The 21,963-nt window shown below is 35.2% G+C and overlaps 1 protein-coding gene and 1 non-coding gene across 5 annotated transcripts in view; one reads left to right on the top strand and one right to left on the bottom strand.

Moving 5' to 3' along the window:
- Rasal2 (RAS protein activator like 2) overlaps window positions 1–21,963 on the top strand; it is a 346,050-nt gene that overhangs the window by 67,272 nt on the left and 256,815 nt on the right. The gene's annotated exons all lie outside the window — the stretch shown is intronic.
- On the bottom strand, window positions 17,685–17,791 carry LOC113182569 (U6 spliceosomal RNA). The gene has a single exon (XR_003300748.1). It is a non-coding gene; the product is annotated as a U6 spliceosomal RNA (small nuclear RNA).

Raw genomic sequence — 21,963 nt, 5'->3', positions numbered from 1 at the left:
ATCAGTTCTTTTCTTTTTGGTTCTGTTGATTTGAGTTATTCATCATACATTTCTTCTTAATTTCTCTTCTTCAGCATAAATTTGCTTGTCTTTATGTGCTTTATGAATTATTACTTAATTAGCAGTCAGTAACTTTATATACCACTCAATGTTAGTTATACTTGAAAATAGAATATTTTATTCACATGAATAATTTCTTTTTTAATATTTATTTTTTTAGTTGTAGTGGTGCACAATGTTTTATTTTTATGTGGTGCTGAGGATTGAACCCAGGGCCTCGCACATGCTAGGCAAGGGTTGTACCACTGAGCCACAACCCCCAAGAGTAATTTCTAACCATTAAGACATTCTCTACAGAAGAACAAAAATAATAGTTCATATGGGAGTAGCCTATATAAAATATTGGTCTGGAAAATTCAGGCTTGATGTCTGAGCAGTTAGTAGGTTTGAGGGGAAAAAGGATTGGTCATTTTGATAATGGAATAGATTATACTTTAAGTTTATTCATACAGTATTCCTCCTGTGAAACTGGAGTGATCAGGTTGATGTGGATCAGATCCTGCTAGAGAGAATAGGTCATAAACAGTTTCCACGGCAAAGTTCTTTACCTGTTACTTACAAAAAGGTATTTTAATCAGATGGCTTCATTGACAATTTCCTCTCTTGAAATTTTTGTGAAAATTATGACAGGTAGAGGTTGACATTAAACTGCTAGGACTAGTAACCATCCCAAGTTCTGATTTTTATTTCACAGTGTTTTATGGGAGTAAATCATGAGTAAATCTTCATAAATCATGAGTAAATCTTCATAAATTTGGTTTTTTACTTGGTTTTGTCAAGTAAAAGGAAAGGACTTGTCTTGCCCAATGTCTTATTTTTGAATCATTCAAAAAGTTTATGTATATATGTTTAATATGTTCCTGAAGAACTTCTTTCATGTTCTATTTCATATTTGTCTACCAAACTTTCCCATCCTTTTCCCTTCCCTCTGTTCTTCCATTCCTTCCATTCATTCAAATCTTTAACCAGGACAAAGCCTAACTATGTTTGAAAGTATTCTTGATGTTTTGTTTGGAGAGGTCATAAATGATAATTTAGAAGGAGATGAATAACATGTCTAATGGGTGTACTAGTCCTTCATAACGTTCTAATCTTTTTCACATCCAGCTTCACAAAACCGTTTATATCTACAATTTGGCCCATGCCATAATAGTGTATCAAGGGTTAAGGTGGGAGGAATGAATACTTCTTACTATGGTCTACAGAACTTGTAGAAATGGTGATGATTTCACAAAATAGAAACTGACTATAATCCCAGCTACTAGCATAAGGAGATGATTAAATGCATAAACTAATCCTACAGGCTATCATTCAATAATATTAAACTGTTTGTAAAGATGTTTGGCAGGTTTTCTGTTTTAATTTAGTATGGTGGTTATTAAATCCACTGGTTCTCAGTCCCATCAGACCTACTGTTGAGTTGTTATAGCAAGTATTTTGTGATGCTGTCTTTGTCCTATATATAAAAAAAAGTAATTTAAACTACCTCACACATAAAAGTAATTATAACACTTAAATATATGTGAGAAAAAGATCAGGAAAATAATTTAGAATATGTATTTTAACATGAAAATGTTTAAGCATAGTATACTAGATGTAGGGAACTAGTCACATGCTTGTATCTGTGGACGGAATCGCTATAAGCAGCATTCAGATGTAGATTGATTAAGCTATGCTTCATTGGCAGCTCAACTACTGTAAATAGTATTCCAGTTGGTAGCATGACTTTTTGAAAGGTAAATAACTTTGCTAAACTTCTAAACAAAACAGTACAATCTTCATTGATTACATTCCTAGAACTTCAGTATACATTAAATTTATGCAAAAATGTCTTATTTTTGTGTAGAACATTTAAATTTCAGGATTAGGTAATTATGAGTGTTTTTTTTTTTTTCGCCAACATTAATGTTTGATAGGACATTCTTCACTGTCTGATGTCTAACAGATGTGTGCTTTTCTCTTCTCTTCCTAGAATGAGGAAGGAAAGAAAGCTAAACTCCCACAGCAACCTCTAGTTATAGGGGTAATAAAAACAACCTCACAAATTTCCAAAGTGCCTCCTAGGAGGCACTAGTTCCTATTTTGAACCACTGTTCTGAGGAATGATCAAAGAAAAGATCTAACAGTCTAGTGAATCTCCAGTTGGGCAGTGTAGGCCATTCTTGGTTTTCATGTTTCCAGAAATAATGATCTTTGCCATAGGATGTATAGCAAATTATGCTATGTCCATGTACAAATATACCACAATCTTGCCTAAGTATGATTATAATGCAATAATAATAATAATAGGGAGATGTGTATAGCAGGGCAAGCACATCAGGGAGGGAAGAGTGGAGAGAAAGGAATGTATTTGGGAATGGGATTGATCAAATTATATTATGTGCATGTACAAATATAACAATGAATCCCACTATTTTGTATAATTATAATGTACCAATAAAAATAAATTAAAAAATGTAAATTAAAAAATACTATCATTACATCGTAGATATATTTATGTATAGTGTTTGCCTTGGTGGAAAGTATATAAGCCTGTCATTCTTTTTTAGGATAGTTTCTAATATTGTGTTGGGGTACTCCCTGAGATTACACAGTTTGCACATGTGTCCTTAGGTGCATTTACGGGGAGATGGTTTTCAGTAAATATTTAAAGGAGTTCCTGAGATTATGATGAAGATCTAACGTGTGGAAGAAGACTGTTCTCTATGAACTTGGAAGGATGGTGGTACTCTCTGAGATTGACTCAGGTTAGAGTAGCCTTATTTTAACCACTACTTTTTCCTTTTGACCAAATAGGGATTAAAAGCCTGGAACTGAAAAGTTTCAAAAATGTAGATCTTTTGAAATTACGGCATTAGGGCTGGGGGCGTAGCACAGTGGTAGAGTGCTTGTCTGGGCAAGGCCTCGGGTTTGATCCCCAGTACTGCAAAAAAAAAAAAGTTTTCGAGGATGTGGAGAAAAGGGTACACTTGTATATTGCTGGTGGGACTGCAAATTGGTGCGGCCAATTTGGAAAGCAGTATGGAGATTCCTGGGAAAGCTGGGAATGGAACCACCATTTGACCCTGCTATTGCCCTTCTCGGACTATTCCCTGAAGACCTTAAAAGAGCATGCTACAGAGATACTGCCACATCGATGTTCATAGCAGCACAATTCACAATAGCTAGACTGTGGAACCAACCCAGATGCCCTTCAATAGATGAATGGATAAAAAAAAATGTGGCATTTATACACCATGGAATATTACGCAGCACTGAAAAATGACAAAATCATGGAATTTGCAGGGAAATGGATGGCACTAGAGCAGATTTTGCTTAGTGAAGCTAGCCAATCCCTAAAAAACAAAACAAAAAAAAAAAAACCAAATGTCTTCTTTGATATAATGAGAGCAACTATGAACAGAGCATGGAGGAAGAGCAGGAAGAAAAGATTAACATTAAACAGATATGAGATGGGAGGGAAAGGGAGAGAAAAGGGAAATTGCATGGAAATGAAGGGAGACCCTCATTGCTATACAAAATTACATATAAGAGGTTGTGAGGGGAATGGGAAAATAAACAAGGAGAGAAATGAATTACAGTAGATGGGGTAGAGAGAGAAGATGTGAGGGAAGGGGAGGGGGGATAGTAGGGGATAGGAAAGGTAGCAGAATACAACAATTACTAATAGGGCATTATGTAAAATTGTGGATGTGTAACCGACGTAATTCTTCAATCTGAATTTGGGGTAAAATTGGGAGTTCATAACCCACTTCAATCTAATGTATGAAGTATGATATGTCAAGAGCTTTGTAATGTTGTGAACAACCAATTTAAAAAGAAATTACGGCATTAGAACTTGGAAGGAGAGCTAGCCTAGTCATTAAGTATTTTTTTTACATTATAGGAGAGGAATTAGGGAAAATCTTACATGATATTAGTTATGAACAATAAACTTTAAAAATATTTTATATTGTAATTAAGCCTAACATTTAAAAAAAAAATTGAAAGACTGTTCTCTTTATTTACTCTTTTCCCCTTCCAATTATTCCCATATGTATAACAGTAGTTCTTATCTATGAAAATTTTGAGAGGTTGGATGTTAGGACAAAATTTACTTAGTTGATGCCGCTTCTTTTTGCTTGTTACTTATTCTAGTAATTTTGTGTGGTGTGCCTCCTAATAATTTAATGTGAAAAAAATTAACATATAATCCTTTTTTCCCCCTTGGATATTGTCGGTAATATTGTTAGGCCTCTTTGTTTAAATGCTTAATTTAGTTCATGTAGTATCTCCTCCTAGTTGACTTTTTAGAGTATCCATAGTTCTCATCTGTGTCTTTTTTTTTTAATTCTATTTGGGAGTTAGTTTAAGAATTCTTTCTTCTAGGAATTTGCATTTTTTCTTTTTTTTGCCAACTAAGATTAATATTTATCTCTTAGTATAGTTTCCATTGTATTAAGTTGGAAAATTCTGAAAGATTTCATCAATTATTGAGACAAAAGGTGTATTTTTTGAATACACATAATCTAATATATGCTTTTAAGCAAGGATATTATGGAGAAGTTTATGAGGACTTCTTATTATTTATTTGAATTGGGATTGAACCCAGGGATGCTTACCCACCTAGCCACATCCCTTTTTTATATTTTTATCTCGAGACAGGGTCTTGTGAAGTTGCTTAGGGCCTTGCTGAGGGTCTGAGGCTGGCTTTGGACTTGCTACCCTCCTGCCTCAGCCACCCGAGCCACTGGAATTATAGCCATGTGCCAACATGCCTCGCCAGGACTTCTCTTATCAGAGTGGTACCTGAGATCAAACGAGTTCCTCAGGTTAAATGAAATTTAAATATTTCTAGAATAAATTTATTAAATTATTTTGTTGAAGATGAGTTGTTATTTGGTCAGTCAAGTAAGCCAAAACAGATAAATGAGAAGCTAATTAATTTGCTGTTTTTGCCTCTGAATCTAAGCAGTGTAAAGAGTTCATGCATACATATTGACTTTGGCATTTACTTTGCAAGGACATTTGCTATTGCTAGTTCCTTCATGGGCTAAATTCAGCTCCTTCCTGAGCTTGCTTTCAAAGAATCATCCTTGCAAAATTTTACATTTTTGCCAATTTGTTTTCAAACCAGTAAAAATTATCATCATTCTGATTGTATATTGATTGCCTATAGTTACAAGAAATTTGTAGTCAAAGTTTTATTTTTCTGTACTAAGATGAGCTAATAATAATCGTATAGTACATGGCACATTATTGGATCCTAGATCCTAGAGCTGACTTATCTGTTAATATGGGAGTAACAAGATTTCTTAATTGTTTTTTAGCTTTCTCATTAATAAAATGGGAGAGAATGTTCTTAAGTCCCTTTTTTCCTTTAAATTATGGGAATAATGCCATTAATTTAACTTTGGGAACTTTTATTTTTTTGGGGAAAAGTTATATATGAGTATGGAAAACGTTGTTAACACTTGGAATACTTTATGATGAAAGGGAAGTCCGCCTTGTATCCCAGACCCCAGGTTTCCCAGGCGCCTCTTCCAGAGCTTACTTACCACATTTGCCATTATATTCACTCAGAAATACTCTATGTATATATGAATGCACGTGTATTTAATAGTTGTGCCCTTTTTCTCCAGTTAAAAATATTTATTTTAAACATTGATCTTCTTAAATAAGTTAAACATAAATAATATCTCTACTTAATGATAAATTAATGCAATTTGTTTTGCTAGACTATTATCATACCCTGGTTTTTATTAGAAAGTAATTTATGTGTAGGCATTACTTCTCAATTTTAAAGATGGTAAGAAAGTATGTTACTATTTCTAATCTTTTACACTTTTAAACAACAGTATTAATAGTGATGGCAGCTTATATTACACTTTGTTGCATTTGGTTCAAATGTTTTAAAACATGCTGTGTCAAAATTGTCAGACATTTCCATATGCTGTACAAAGTGAGAGTGTAAAATGTCTAGGTACTAAAAGATGTCCAAGTCCAATAAACTTTTGTCAGAACTAGTTATGTAGTTGAGGTCTCTTTGCCCCTTAATCCCCCATTATTTTATCCAGATAATCATTATTATAGGCAGTCGCAGCTTCTCAACATTTTTCTTTTGCCTCTAAATATATTGTCACTTTGCCTCTCAATTCACTGTCCTTGTGCTATTTTCCCCTACTGGCATTTAGTCCAGTTATAAGTTAGGATGAACAAATTATAATGTGATTTAGAGAGTAAGAATTTTGGTGCTGTCATAAATAAAGTAAATCCAATCTATTAAATCCAGGAGGGCAAATCTGTTACATAAGTGTCACCACTTTCTTGGGCTTCTGTACCCTGAGCTGAAATTTCATTAATAATTCTTTCACAGAACATAGATTTGAGGTCAGGCTCCTAATCACTGCTTTACACAGATATTACAACTTGCCAGAATTGGTGACCATTAATATTAAGGCATATCAGATTAGTTGCCATTTAAAGTTCTGTTTTGGGGATTCTGCCCATGTAATCCTTTATACAGAAATCCATTCTAAATTTTACTGTTTCCACAGTATCCTTTACTTGAATATTTTCTTTAGTTTTTTTTTTTTTCTTTAAAGAAACGGTGAATAACGTGCTATTTGAAGAACAGGATTATGTATTCAAGAATTCAGGGAGTACTAGTGCCTTAGAGTTTCCATCATATTTTAAAAACCACAAGGTCCATATTATGTTTTAGGAAGTTAATACTTTGAAGTGGGGCCTAGAGGCTTCAGTATCATCTTCTGGATAATACTCTATCCAGATTAGTGTTGAGATTTAGTGATAATGCTGTGATTTTGAATTGCATATAATGTTGATTCATATATGTTGTAGTCTAATTTGTCATAATCTATGTAATTGATTTATTCATTTACCTCCTGTGTGCCAGAGACCATGCTAAATGCCATGGAGCTAATGCTAAGTAGAAACAGAGAAGTTTTGATCTCATAAAGCATAAAGTTTAGTTAAATAGACAATGAATATAGAAATATAAACTGTTAAATGCTGTAAAAGAAAGGATCATGCTTCTGATAGAAAAAACATTAGAAAAGAAAATTATCTTGACTGACAGATACAGGAAGACTACTCTGAGGAAGTGATTCTTGAGTTGGAATTTAAATAAAGACGGCACTGAGAGAACAGTCTAGTCTGAGGGAACAGCATGGGAAAGACCCTGTGGAATGAGGATGGATTGTGTATGTGGAAAACCTAAAGAAAGCAAATAATGTTGAATTAGGATTGCGGGGGGAGAGGAGTGGTTAGATGATTCCAGAGGAGTGATATTAAGTATGTGAAAACAGGCCTGTGACTATAGTATAACTAATTTAAATGACCACAGAATAAGGCCATTCTGAAATGTTTCATAAGTACTTTTTGTAACTAATGGATAATGCCTTATACCACAATTATAATTTAAACTAAAAAAAATTTCAAATCTTGATGTCCATTGTTTCTATAAAGTTTCAAACTATTTATAGATAAAACTTAAATAAACCCCTTTAATATGAAATTCATCTGTGTTGTGATAAGTCATGTTCAACATCAAATTTGAAATATTTTTGGCTTTAGGAAAATTGATATTAAGGCTGGTTTCTATAATAAAAAATAATTTGAAAGCTTAGCAATCAAATGTCCAAATCGGGATTCCAACATGGTGGCGGGCATGGAGAGATCAAGTCTCTGACCTCTTCAGCTGTTCGGGCATAGGGAGTCGTAAACAACCTAAATTCTGTTTGGTCAGGATCACTAGGCAATGCTGAGCTGACGTGGATCTGGGGCTAACAGTCTGGGCCTCTCAGAACACACACTGAGCCCAGATCGGCTGAATTCAAGCTCCCGTTTGCCTGCTTCCCGCAGACAAACAGCTGTGACTCAACACTAATCCATCCGGCTGAAACAACTGGTCAGCCCTTCTGATCCTATGGAGGTAAATGCCAACCGAGCCTTCATAGGTAGTGGCCACAGGTTTGAAACGGGGCTTGGGAGAGACAGTAAGGACCCACCCGTTGCATTGGTCACCCGGCAAAGGGAAATGAACTGTCGCCATTTGCAAGAAATACCACCATGGCAGAGAGCTGACGTACCAGACTGCGGCGGAGGAGATAACTTCATTGAAACCTGCGGCTACAGGTGTGTAATTCCCTAGCCTTCCCTCTCCACACATCGGGGAAACCTTAAGGGCCCCTCCCAGCTCACCCAGACCTAGGGAATCAGACATGGTTCGGGACCCGCGGCGCAGAACTACCACTCCCACCACTCCCACCAGTGCTGACAGCTGAGGTCTCTTGCACCAGCTACCGGGGGCGTGACTACCGGAGGGCAAGTAAAATTCGCTGAGGATTCTCAGCCCCAAGCTCTACAAACTTAGGGTCTGAGGGAATGGCAGACAGGGAGAGTGTGCCCAGTCGTGCATGAAAACAGGGCTCCCGGGAGCAGCAGACCTGGCGTGTAGCCAGTATTGTGGTGAGTGGCACCCGTGAGAGGGGCCTGGCTAGAGGAAAAGTGGGGAAGTGACTAGACACAAGAGGAGGCCCTAGGCACTCAGGATTGGAGACTCGCCCAGTCTAGGAGGAGGAGCTGCTGCACAGTGATTGGTTCCCACGTATTGACAGGAGGAACGCGGCCTGGTGGGCACAGCGCCACCTACTGGAAGAGAAGTTAATCAAACTCTAAGACTACATTTATTTTTTTTTTTTTATTTGGGTTTTTCTTTCATTTTCATTTTTCTTTCTTGTTTTTTAAATTTTTTTTACAATTTAAAATTTTTTTTCTAATTTTAATTTTTTATTATTATTTTTTAAATTTTCTTTTTTTATTTCCTATTTTTTTCTTTTTTTGTCTTTTCATTTCTTTTCAAGTTTCTTATCCCCCCTTCCTTGAATTCTACCTGCTTACTCTCATTCTCTTTAGTGACTTCGTCCCTTCCCTTCTAATACCTTTCCTCCTAAGCATCAAATAAATTTATAGGAGTAAACAGTAACTCGGCAGTCAAACAGAACAAGAAGTAACATGAGCAGCTTCAAAAAGCAAGGAAGAAAAGGAGTACAAACAATGCAGGACAGCCTAAATATTCAGGAGGACCTAGAGTCATCAGAAAAATGGTCATATAAAGAACTCAAGGAACACCTTAGACAGATGGAATGGAACCTTAAAGAGGATACAAGACAGCAAATTCAAGCAGTGAAAGAACACATTGAGAATGAATTGCATAAACAGATAAAAGAAGAAGTTAAGCATCTTTATCAGGAGATAGAGATTATAAAAAATAATCAAACAATAATTCTAGAAATGAAGGAAACGATAAACCAAATTAAAAACTCAATTGAAAGTATCACTAACACAGTGGAGCAAGTAGAAGCCAGAACGTCAGATAATGAAGACAAAATATATCATCTTGAAAAGAGTCTAGCCAACTCAGAAAGGCTGGTAAAAAATCCCGAGAAAAACATCCAAGAGTTATGGGATAACATAAAAAAAACAAACTTACGAGTCATCGGGATAGAAGAAGGTACAGAGATTCAAACCAAGGGAACGAGTAACCTGCTGTATGAAATAATTACAGAAATCTTTCCAGAAATAAAAAAGGAAACAGATATACAAATTGAAGATGCATATAGGACACCGAGCACACAAAATCACAGTAGACCAACGCCAAGACACATTGTTATGAAGATATCCAATATACAGAACAAAGAAAAAATATTAAAAGCTACAAGAGAAAGGAGACAGATTACATTCCGGGGTAAACCAATAAGGTTAACAACGGATTTTTCATCACAGACGCTGAAAGCAAGAAGGTCATGGAACAATGTATTTCAAACACTGAAAGACAATGGATGCCAACCAAGAATTTTGTATCCAGCAAAATTAAGCTTCAGGTATGACAACGAAATAAAAATCTTTCATGATAAACAAAAGTTAAAAGAATTTGCAGCCAGAAAACCAGCATTGCAAAGCATTTTGAGCAAAACACTACACGAGGAAGAAACGAAAAACAATAACCAAAACCATCAGTGGGAACTGCCTCGGTAATGACAGAGGGCGAGGGGAAAGATAATCATGGAGAAACAAACTAAATTTTTTTTTTTAAAAAAGGATAAATAATCAAGCATGGCTGGAAGTACAAACCATATGTCAATAATTACTCTGAATGTTAATGGCTTAAACTCTCCAATAAAGCGACATAGGCTGGTATCATGGATTAAAAAAACAAATCCAACAATATGCTGCCTCCAGGAGACACATCTGATGGGAAAAGACATACACAGGCTGAAGGTGAAAGGATGGGAAAAAATATACCATGCACACCGTCCTCGTAAGCAAGCAGGGGTGGCCATCCTCATATCGAATAAAATCGACTTCAAGACTAAGTTAATCAAAAGGGACAAAGAAGGACATTATATACTGTTAAAAGGAACCATTCACCAACAAGACATAACAATTATCAATATTTATGCACCAAATAGGTGCTGCGACATTCATAAAACAAATTCTCCTCAAGTTCAAGAATCAAATAGACCACAACACAATAATTATGGGTGACTTCAACACACCTCTCTCACCATTGGACAGATCCTCCAAACAAAAGTTGAATAAAGAAACTATAGAACTCAATACCACAATCAATAACCTAGACTTAACTGACATATATAGAATATATCAACCATCATCAAATGGATCTTTCTCAAAAATAGACCATATATTATGCCATAGGGCAACCCTCAGTAAATATAAAGGGGTGGAGATAATACCATGCATTTTATCTGATCATAATGGAATGAAACTGGAAATCAATGATAAAAGAAGGAAGGAAAAATCCTACATCACATGGAAAATGAACAATATGTTACTGAATGATCAATGGGTTACAGAAGACATAAAGGAGGAAATCAAAAGATTCTTAGAGATAAATGAAAATACAGACTCAACATATTGGAATCTATGGGACACAATGAAAGCAGTTTTAAGAGGAAAATTCATCGTCTGGTCATTCCTCAAAAAAAGAAAAAACCAACAAATAAATGAGCTCACACTTCATCTCAAAGCCCTAGAAAAGGAAGAGCAAAACAACAGCAAATGTAGCAGAATGCAAGAAATAATTAAAATCAGAGTGGAAATCAATGAAATTGAAACAAAAGAAACTATTGAAAAAATTAACAAAACTAAAAGTTGGTTCTTCGAAAAAATAAATAGGACACCCATAGCACAAGAGTTAATAACAAGAATCAACAAATGGGACTTACTTAAACTAAAAAGTTTTTTCTCAGCAAGAGAAACAATAAGAGAGGTAAATAGGGATCCTACATCCTGGGAACAAATTTTTACTCCTCACACTTCAGATAGAGCCCTAATATCCAGAGTATACAAAGAACTCAAAAAATTAGACAATAAGATAACAAATAACCCAATCAACAAATGGGCCAAGGACCTGAACAGACACTTCTCAGAGGAGGATATACAATCAATCAACAAGTACATGAAAAAATGCTCACCATCTCTAGCAGTCAGAGAAATGCAAATCAAAACCACCCTAAGATACCATCTCACTCCAGTAAGATTGGCAGCCACTATGAAGTCAAACAACAACAAGTGCTGGCGAGGATGTGGGGAAAAGGGTACACTTGTACATTGCTGGTGGGACTGCAAATTGGTGTGGCCAATTTGGAAAGCAGTATGGAGATTCCTGGGAAAGCTGGGAATGGAACCACCATTTGACCCTGCTATTGCCCTTCTCGGACTATTCCCTGAAGACCTTAAAAGAGCATGCTACAGGGACACTGCTACATCGATGTTCATAGCAGCACAATTCACAATAGCTAGACTGTGGAACCAACCCAGATGCCCTTCAATAGATGAATGGGTAAAAAAAATGTGGCATTTATACATCATGGAATATTACGCAGCACTAAAAAACGACAAAATCATGGAATTTGCAGGGAAATGGATGGCACTAGAGCAGATTATGCTTAGTGAAGCTAGCCAATCCCTAAAAAACAAATACCAAATGTCTTCTTTGATATAATGAGAGCAACTATGAACAGAGTAGGGAGGAAGAGCAGGAAAAAAAAGATTAACTTTAAACAGAGACATGATAGAGTTGTATAGTGTTGTGAACAACCAATAAAAAAAAATTAAAAAAAAATAAACAGACATGAGATGGGAGGTAAAGGGAGAGAAAAGGGAAACTGCATGGAAATGAAGGGAGACCCTCATTGCTATACAAAATTACATATAAGAGGTTGTGAGGGGAATGGGAAAATAAACAAGGAGAGAAATGAATTACAATAGATGGGGAAGAGAGAGAAGATGTGAGGGAAGGGGAGGGGGGATAGTAGGGGATAGGAAAGGTAGCAGAATACAACAATTACTAATAGGGCATTATGTAAAATTGTGGATGTGTAACCCACGTGATTCTGCAATCTGAATTTGTGGTAAAATTGAGAGTTCATAACCCACTTCAATCTAATGTATGAAATATGATATGTCAAGAGCTATGTAATGTTGTGAACAACCAATAAAAAAATATATTAAAAAAAAACAAATGTCCAAATGTTTGAACTATCATAATAACTTTATTACAAGTCATAAATCAACACAAGAGCATATCTGGACATACATGGGAAAAATAGATACCACTTAATGCAAAGAATGTGAATATTAAAATTTTATTTTAATGATCTATATAATATGTACTACAGTGATATTATGAATGAAGATCTTTTATTCATTTTAGGGGCTAAATAAATCACTAGGGACAAACAGTATCCTTTAAAAGATTTTTTATTATACATGACAGTAGAATGCACTTATATACTTTCATATATCATACATAGATGGGATATAATTTCTCATTTTTCTGAGTATATATATTGTAAACTCATATTGTTCATACAGTCATATATACATAATGTAATGATATCTGTTTCATTCTACTATTTTTCTTATCCCCACATCTTCTGCCTTCACCACCTTTCATTTCCCTGTACCTAATCTAAGGTAACACTATTATTTTTTTTTGCCTTTATAGGTGTGCTTTTTTTTTTTTTGCGTTACGATTCTTAATACACCTATATACCACAATTTTTGTATCTGCTTGTATATAAAGTATCTTGACACCTAATTCGTGTCTTCATACATGTACTTTGCATAATGATGTCCATCACATTCCACCATCCTTGTTAATTCCCTGCCCCCTCCCTTTTCCTTCCACTCCTCTTCCCTATCTAGAATTCATCTATTCCTCCCATCTTTCTGGACAGCCATAAACATTGTTTTTCCTCGGAGAAGTTTTAGAGACTTCTAAAAGACCTTTTTATGTGAAGCCAATTTGTTATGCATAAGCTATTTACAGGAGATTTTGGCTCACAATTTTGAATCCTTAAAAAACAATGTGAAAGCTACAAGTAAGGCCTAAAAGTAGAAATTTTAGTCCCAAGATAGATCCTTGGTCACACTCCTCTTCATTTGCGAAGATACATCATTTATTCTACCCAATATTTAAAGAGTCTATTCTGTTTTCTTATGTTTCCAGTGAGAAAAATATTGTTGGATATAAGAGTAATTTTTGAGATCATTTTGCCATACCTAATCTAAATTTCTCTTTTCCTAAGGAAGGTCAAAATCTTGGTTTAGCTGTTAGAGTAAATGGTGAACTATGAGCTTTTTATAGACTTTATTATAGATACATTAGTCACCTGTTACTCTTAGTGGGTATATTCCAAGCCCCATAGTGAATTATTGAAACCCTAGGTAGTACCAAACTCTATAATTTAATGTCTTTTCTATTTTAACTAAGCATATATTATGAAATGTGGCCATGACTTTTGCAATTTGTAGTACACCAGAGATACTAGTATGAATTTCTTTTTCCTTCTTAATTTCATGGGTAGGAGATTTGTTTTACAGTAGATCTTAACAAACTCAGTATGTGGATTTTTGTTTTTTCTTATGAAAACAAGAACTTCCACCTCTTCACCAAAAGGAAGCACTTTACAGCTTCTCCTTGCTGTATTCAAATTGCATCACTACATGTGTGTGTTGAGGCCATTATTAAGTAATACAAAGGATTTTTGATCATAAGCACAGCAATACTAAGTGAATATAATGTGCAGGTAGTTTATATAGTGTGGATACACTGGACAAAAGGATGATTACATCCTGGTTAAAACGGAACAAGATGGCATGAGATTGTATCATGCTATTATTCAGAAGAGCAGACAGTTTGAAAATTATAAAGTGTTTATTTCTGAAAATTTCCATTTAATATTTTCAGACCACAGTTGACTTTCTAGGTAACTGAATCTGGGGGAAATAGGGGGCTATTCTATTGTACTACATTATGTGTATCTTTGACTGTCCCGTTATAGTACTACTTTTTTTTTGAATTTTTTAATATTTATTTTTTAAGTATTGGCGGACTTGTATGTGGTGTTGGGGATCGAACCCGGGCTGCATGCATGGCAGGCGAGCGCGCTACCACTTGAGCCACATCCCCAGCCCCATATAGTACTTCTTAATAGATCCCGTTGCTTTCTAAATCTCTCCAAACTACTACTGAAAAAGTTTGAATTTATAGGATATGACTTGAACACAAAAAGAGACATAATTAAAATGGAACCTCGAAAAAAGAGAAGATGTAAAAAAAAAAATCTCATTGAGGGGTTTTATTTGGAATATTTACTAATTTCAATTTAAAAATGTTAAAGGATCCAGCAACTCTACTAAAATGAAGTTCAATCGTTTCATTACACTTTTACATTAGTGGTTTCTCTGCTTGTTAGGTGTTTTATACTCAACTTTCACATAGCCAGACTCTATTTATAATATAACAGTATTGCTACTTACCACATCCTGAATGCCTTTTATGTATCTAGCAGTTTCCTTGATGTTTTACTGGTATTATGTGAAATTCTTAAAATATTGTAGGGCTGATGTTATTTCAACCCATTTGAGAGAGGTGAAAGCTTAAGCCAGTGATTTTATTGGTAAATGTTTAATAACTGGTTCTTTGTGTAAAAATGTCCTAATTTCTAGCTTTTGTTGATTTCTGTGGTGTGAATACTCCCATAATGGCAGATTTCAAGCTATCAGTATGAAATTTGTGAAGTGGACTCTTTAGGAGATTGGCACAGTGGGCCATCCAGCCAGTGTGAGCTGGTTCTGACACACCACTGGCTGAGGCACATAAAAGCAATGCAACTTTTCTTTGATTAAGCCAGAATTCATACTCAGATCAGTCTAATTCTAAAGGCTGTGCCCTTTCTACAGTGTTCATTTTCTTTATTAGGTGTTAAAAAAAAGTTACACTTCTTTAACTTGGACAGAAAGAGCTAGAAGAGAAGGAAATGAGGACACAGAATGAGGGAAGTTGGGGAAGGAGGAAGAAAGAAACTTTAAGGTTGAAATTGAGACCAGCTGATTCAGCCATGTTGGAGATGGGGTAAGGAAAACAAAAAGTATTATTAAAATGGTAACTCAGGTTTTGTCAAAAAGGGTGGCACTCTGTGTTTTTGTCACTCTCAAGAAGACACCCAGCATGTAGAAATGATAAAAACAGCTACCACATCGTAGGGGGAATTGTATTCAGACAAGTGTCCTGCAACTGTTTATCTGTTTTTCCCACCCTTACTCACACAACTAATGACCACATCACTGCACACAAACAGTCCAACAAAGTTAGTAGTGTAGGTAATAGCAATCTCTTATTCACATGACAGAATAACTACAATTTTCTGGGGTTAAAAAAACTAAATATACTATGTACAATCAGTGTTTATAAAATTGTTGCTATAAATAAGGGAGGGAGCTTCAGAACATATTTAGAGTTAAATGGTCAATTCCTGGAATTTTTCAGTTTGATTATGAAATATTTATTAATCTGGGTGCCGTAATCTGAAGTAAAATGCAAGTATTATATATGTATTTTTGAGACATAAAGGGTGCCACATTAAATATTTTCCATAAATTTATAATCATTCATATAAATCACTGTTATAGTCAGCTTTTTCATTGCTCTGACTAAAGGACCCAACCAGAACAATTGTAGAGAAGTTGTAGAGGTCTCACAGGGTTTCAGAGGTCTTAGCTGGGGCTTCAAGTGAGGCAGAACATCATGGTGGAAAAGTGTGGCAGAGGGAAATGGCTCACATGATGATCCGGAAGCTGAGACTCCATTCATCAGATACAAATATATACCCCAGAGCCATGCCCTCAGTGTCCCACCTCTTCCAGCCACACCCTGCCTGCCTCCAGTTACCACTCAGTTAATCCCATTAGGTTAAGGCTATAGCCCAATCATTTCTCCTCCAGACCTTCTTTCATTGTCTCACGTATGAGATTTTGGGGGAATACCACATCTAAATCATAACAACCATGTATTTTACTGAAATGTTTTGAGTTATCTTAATGGTATTTATCTTTTAATGTCTGTAAAGTCAAAGTTGAATTGGGTAGAAGAAACATATAAGAAAGACAATATAGTATTCATTTGAGAAATAATTCTTTCCCTTTCCCACTTTTGCGAAATTAAATGGGACCTCCCCACCCAAAAAAAAAAAAATTATTGGGAAGGAAGAGGAAAAGAAGATGCCATTGCTACCCTAGCCACATTTTAAAATTAGCTTCTCAGCTAAAAGTACCTGAAATGTTACTACACAAACATAATAAAATTATCCTTAAAAGATACAATAGGAAAGAAACATGATTTACTCTGTATACAAAGACATTAGTTGTAGCTGAAAGGAAGAAACCACATAAATCTAATCCTCTTGCCATTTTAGTATCAGAAAAGAAATAGATACATGTTCCTTTTACATCACTGGATTTAGTGACAATGCTGTTCATAATATTATCCTTTTAGTATCTATAGAATTTGTAGTAACATCACCATTTATGATACTGCTAATTTGTAGCTTCTCTCATTGTTTTTTCTTGATGCATCTGGTTAGAGGTTTTTCAATTTTATTTATCTTTTCAAAGAACCAGAATTTTGTGTTTCTAATGCTTTTATTACTCTTATAATAAGTAGTTAATAATAGAATAGTTAGAAATTTATAGGAAAATTATCAAGATATAGTATAGCGAGTTTCCATGCACTCCTTGGAAGGCAATCACTGTGCAAGTAGTGAGAAGATATGTTCTACTTCCTTCATGGTAGAATAGATGCACAGATTATTTGAAATTGTACCACACAAGAGATTTGTATATCCCATCCCAGTCCTGTGTGTTTGTGTTATTTATTTATCACTATGTATTCGTGGATATTTATCTTATACTTTGATTTATTAGCCAACAGTACTTTCTATATTTTGTTATACTCACATTGTCCTATCTTTGACCATTAGGAGTTCTTTCAGTTGTATCTTTATTCCTTAGACATACTCTGTCATTGTGCTTTTGTTTGAACGTGTCCTTTCTAGTGCTAAAAGATCTTCTAGGCCCATCTTTTTTATTTTTAGTTTAGTTTGATATATAAAAACATAAAAATTGTATCTATTAATGGGGTACCATGCCATGTTTCAGTACATATTTACCTGCATAATGTTAGTCAGGTTAAGCATTGTATCTCCTCATACATTTATCATTTGTATATGGTAAAAGGTTTCAGGATCCTTTCTTCTAAAAAATACAGATGTTTTAGGAATTTTTGTGTCATCCTTGTGCAGAGGCCATGCCAATCTTCTCTGTATTTTTCTAATTTTAGTGTATGTGCTGCCAACATCAGCACTACCGACCCATCTTATATATTTCCATCTTATATATTTCTTGCCCCAGTTCTAGAATCAGCATTTTCTCTAAAGAGCTCTGGTTCCTTATATTGGAGAATTGTATAAAATCAGAATCTGGGCAGTAGGCATGTTTGTTTATACTAGGGCATTGTTGCTTCTAGTCTCTCAGCTAATAGAGCAAGGAAATAAATATGTGTACACTGAGCTCTTTTATGTACACATATTAGTAAATATTTTTGTATGTAACCATCTGTTTCTGTATAAACTAAACATGAGTTTATATCAATGTCTCCAACAGTAATCTGTTATCATACATATCATTCTCCTGGCTTTCTTTGATAACTTCCACTTCAACAATGAGGAACCTGGTTCCCACCATCCAACACACATTTACTTAGTTTTTTAAATTTCATTATATGTAGTGGTTTCAGAATTGTTAATTCATAATCCCGTGGGAAATAACTCCACTAGAGTATGGTACTTGCATATATAATTTACTTCTAGTCTTATAGATTGCATTCATTTCCAGAACTTCTTAGGATAGAACCTTTTCCCCTCACTGCTTTGAGTGAGACTATTCCACACACTTCCATTGGAGATAGATTGTTTTGTCACATTCTGCCCCTGATCTGTTTACTTTCTCTAGTTTTGCTTTTTTCTAGAATCTAATTGCTATCATTTTGTGTGTGTGTGTGTGTGTGTGTGTGTGTATTCTCAAACTGGCTTCTTTCATTTAGTATTATATACTTTAGATTTATGTCTTTGTTAGTTAATAGCTCATTCCTTTCTACTGCTGAATAGTATCTATTGACTCTTCCTCCACAGGCTCCTGAGGCACTGGGATTGCAGGCATGTACCAGCATGATTCACTCCAATTGGGGCTTTTTAATGGGTATTTTTGTCATTTTTCTCCTCAGGTGCTGGGAATTGGACCCAGAGCCTCCTGCAAGCTAAGCAAGGGTTCTACCACAGAGCTACTATTCCCTCTTCATCTCTCCTATCCCCGCCCCATAATGAATCATTTAAAAGGGCCTGCTTCAGAATCAAGGTCCCTCTTACTTCCTCTCCCTCCTAGTGCAGGAGAGACATTCTGTAAACTTCCCTCATCTGCTCCGAATCTAGACCTTGCAAAGAGGAAATGCCTCCAAGCTCTCACCAACTCAGCTCCTACCTTAGGAGAAGACTGATGTCTGCCAGCACACCTGGACAGACTGTTACAACTCTTCTCTATTTTGGCCCCAAAGAAAACCATTTACAAACTATCATCTGTTCTATGAGCCCAGTGGACTTTTTTATATCCAAACCCAGTGAGTTCTAAAACAACATTTACTGCCAGGCATGTGGTACATGCCTGTAATCTTAGCAACTTGGGAGACTGAGGCAAGAGGACTGTGGGTTTGAGGCCAACTTCACCAATTCAGGCCCTAGGCAATGTGGTGAGGCCCTGTCTCAATATTGGGAATGGAAAGGACTGGTCATATGGCTCAGTGGTTGAGCACCTCTGGGTTCAATCCCTAGTATGTTAAAAAAAAAAAAGTAAATGATAAAACAATCATGAATTATTGAAAAGGAAAAGTTATGAATAGGAGCTGGCCTAGTGGCCCAGGCCTGTAATCCCAGCTACGCAGAAGGCTGAGGCAGGAGGATTGGAAGGTCAAAGCCAGCCTCAGCAAATTAGTAAGACCTAAGCAATTAAGTGAGACCCTCTGTGGAAATAATAAAAAGGGTTGGGGATATAGCTTAATGGTTAAGTGTCCTTGGATTCCATCCCCAGTACCAAAAAATAAGTAAACATATGAAGTTATGAATGGGTATTGGACTTTTTTCAGCTTTTTGCATACTAACTATATTATAATTTTCTTCATCATCTTCATATAGTGAATTACATTCATTGATTTCAAATGTTGAACCCATCTTACATACCTTTTGTTTGTGATATACAAAATTTATTTTAAATATTGTATTTGAATATTATTTTGTTGATCTTTATGAGAGATGTTGCTCTAAAGATTTTCTTTTTATCTGGTTTTGATATTAAGGTGATACTGGCTTCATAAAATATTTCTGCTTCTGTTATCTACTAATAAATATTATGGAGAATTGTTACTGTTTTCTAAATATTTTGTAGAATTCACTATTGAAATTGTACCTGGTGCTCTTTTTTTTTAAGATTATTGATTGATTATTCAATGCCTTTAAATATCATAGGGCTATTAAGGTTATCTATTTCCTTTTTGTGCAGACTTGGTACATTCTATCTTTCCAGGTTTTTTTTTCCATTTATCGATTTTGTGGGCAAAGAGTTGTTTGTAACATTCGTCTATTAGCTCTATATATCTATTTGATCAATAATGATGACTTTCAGACTGAGGTTATGGCTCAGTAGTAGACTGATCGCCTAGCATGCTTGAGGCACTGAGTTCGATCTTCAGCACCACATAAATGAAAAATAAAGATATTGTGACCACTTAAAAATATTTTAAAAAATGACTTTCTTCCCTCCTATCAATTTGTCTCTCATTTATTAGATATATCTATATAGAGACAGATTTATATATATATCTATATAGGTCTATATATATCCATCTTACATCCTCCTAATTTGATCTTTACATAGATATATCTCCCTTTTTATTTTGGTTATCCTGGATAGAGATTTATTTGTAGTTCCATTCAAAGAACCAGCTTCTGGCTTGGTTGATTTTTCTCTAGTTGTTTTATTTTCAGTTCCATGATTTCTACTCTTAATTACTATTATTTTTTGCTTCTGTTTATTTTTTGTTTTTGCTTTCTCAGGAAGTCTGTTGGCAATGAATTTACTCAGATTTAAAAAAATACCTTTTGTGTATTTTTATTAGTGCATTACAGTTGTAGTTCAAAAAGTATCTTTAACTTTTGAAGAATTTTTTTTACTAAGTATAGAATTTGATCCTTTCCTTTGTGCATATTTGAAAGTGTTCTATCATCTTGAAGCTTGATTCAACAGTTATTCTATTACTTGTTCCCCTGCATGTGATATTTACCCTCTTCTGTTTGTTTTTCTTAATTTTTTCTTCACAACTAGTTTTTAGCAATTTACTTATTATGTGTCTTTGATTTCCTTTGTTTCATCTTGCTTGGGCTTTGTTGTTTTGTGAATATTTAGTTTATATTTAAAAACAATTCATCATTTCATTTTTAGTATATTCATCTACCCTCCCTCATTATTCTTTCCTTCCCAGATTGCTTATTAACCTCCCACAGACCACTGGTCTTTGTTTCAGTCCTTTTACCCCGCCCCCCCCCCGTTTTTCATTCGATATATTTTTAGTTGTTTTGAGGTATGCAGTCATCTGGTTCTGTCTATGAAGTAAAATTTTTCATACTGTATAGCTGGGTGTGGTGGCATACATGTATAATCCCAGAAGCTTGGGAGGCTGAGGAAGGAGGATCACAAGTTCAAAGCTGGCCTAAGCAACTCAGCAAGACCTTGCTTATAAATTAAAAAAGGGTTGGGGATGTGTGGCTCAGTAGTTAAGTGCCCCCTGGGTTCAATCCTGGTATCAAAAAAAAAAAAAAAGATACTATATATTTCGGTTCTAGAAATTTCACTTTTAAAAGTATATTCCACTTCTTTGAGGATTTAAAAGAAGATATGATAATAACAAACATGCTTATAATAGTTATTTTATTGTCTTTGCTATTTACATTATGCCTATCATTTGTTACTATACCTACTGAATGATTTTCTTTCTGGTTATGGTTTATATTTTCCTACTTATTTACATGGGTTGTAATTTTTTTTTTTTTAAAGAGAGAGGTAATCTTCTTCTCATGCTCTTCCTCCCTATCCCATTTTGAGTCACCCCCTTATATCAGAGAAGACATTTGGCATTTGTTTTTTAGGGATTGGCTAACTTCACTTAGCATTAAATAATTGATTTAACAGTTATTCTATTACTTGTTCCCCTGCATGTGATGTTTAAGAAGGGAAGAGAGATGGGAGGGAAAAGGAAGGAGAAGGGGAATTGCACGGAAGATGGAAGGAGTCCCTCATCGTTATACAGAATACATGTATGATGTTATGGGGGAAAATAAAAGTGTGTTATGTTAGATTGGGTAGAGAGAAGTGAGGGGAGGAGAAGGGGGGATAGGAAGGGCAGCAGAATACAATAAACATCATTATTGCTGT

Source organism: Urocitellus parryii, chromosome 9 (assembly GCF_045843805.1).
Source record: "Urocitellus parryii isolate mUroPar1 chromosome 9, mUroPar1.hap1, whole genome shotgun sequence".
Taxonomy (NCBI): Eukaryota; Metazoa; Chordata; class Mammalia; order Rodentia; family Sciuridae; genus Urocitellus; species Urocitellus parryii.
Note: the sequence above shows the minus strand (reverse complement) of the source record. Positions and strands in the feature narration are given on the sequence as shown.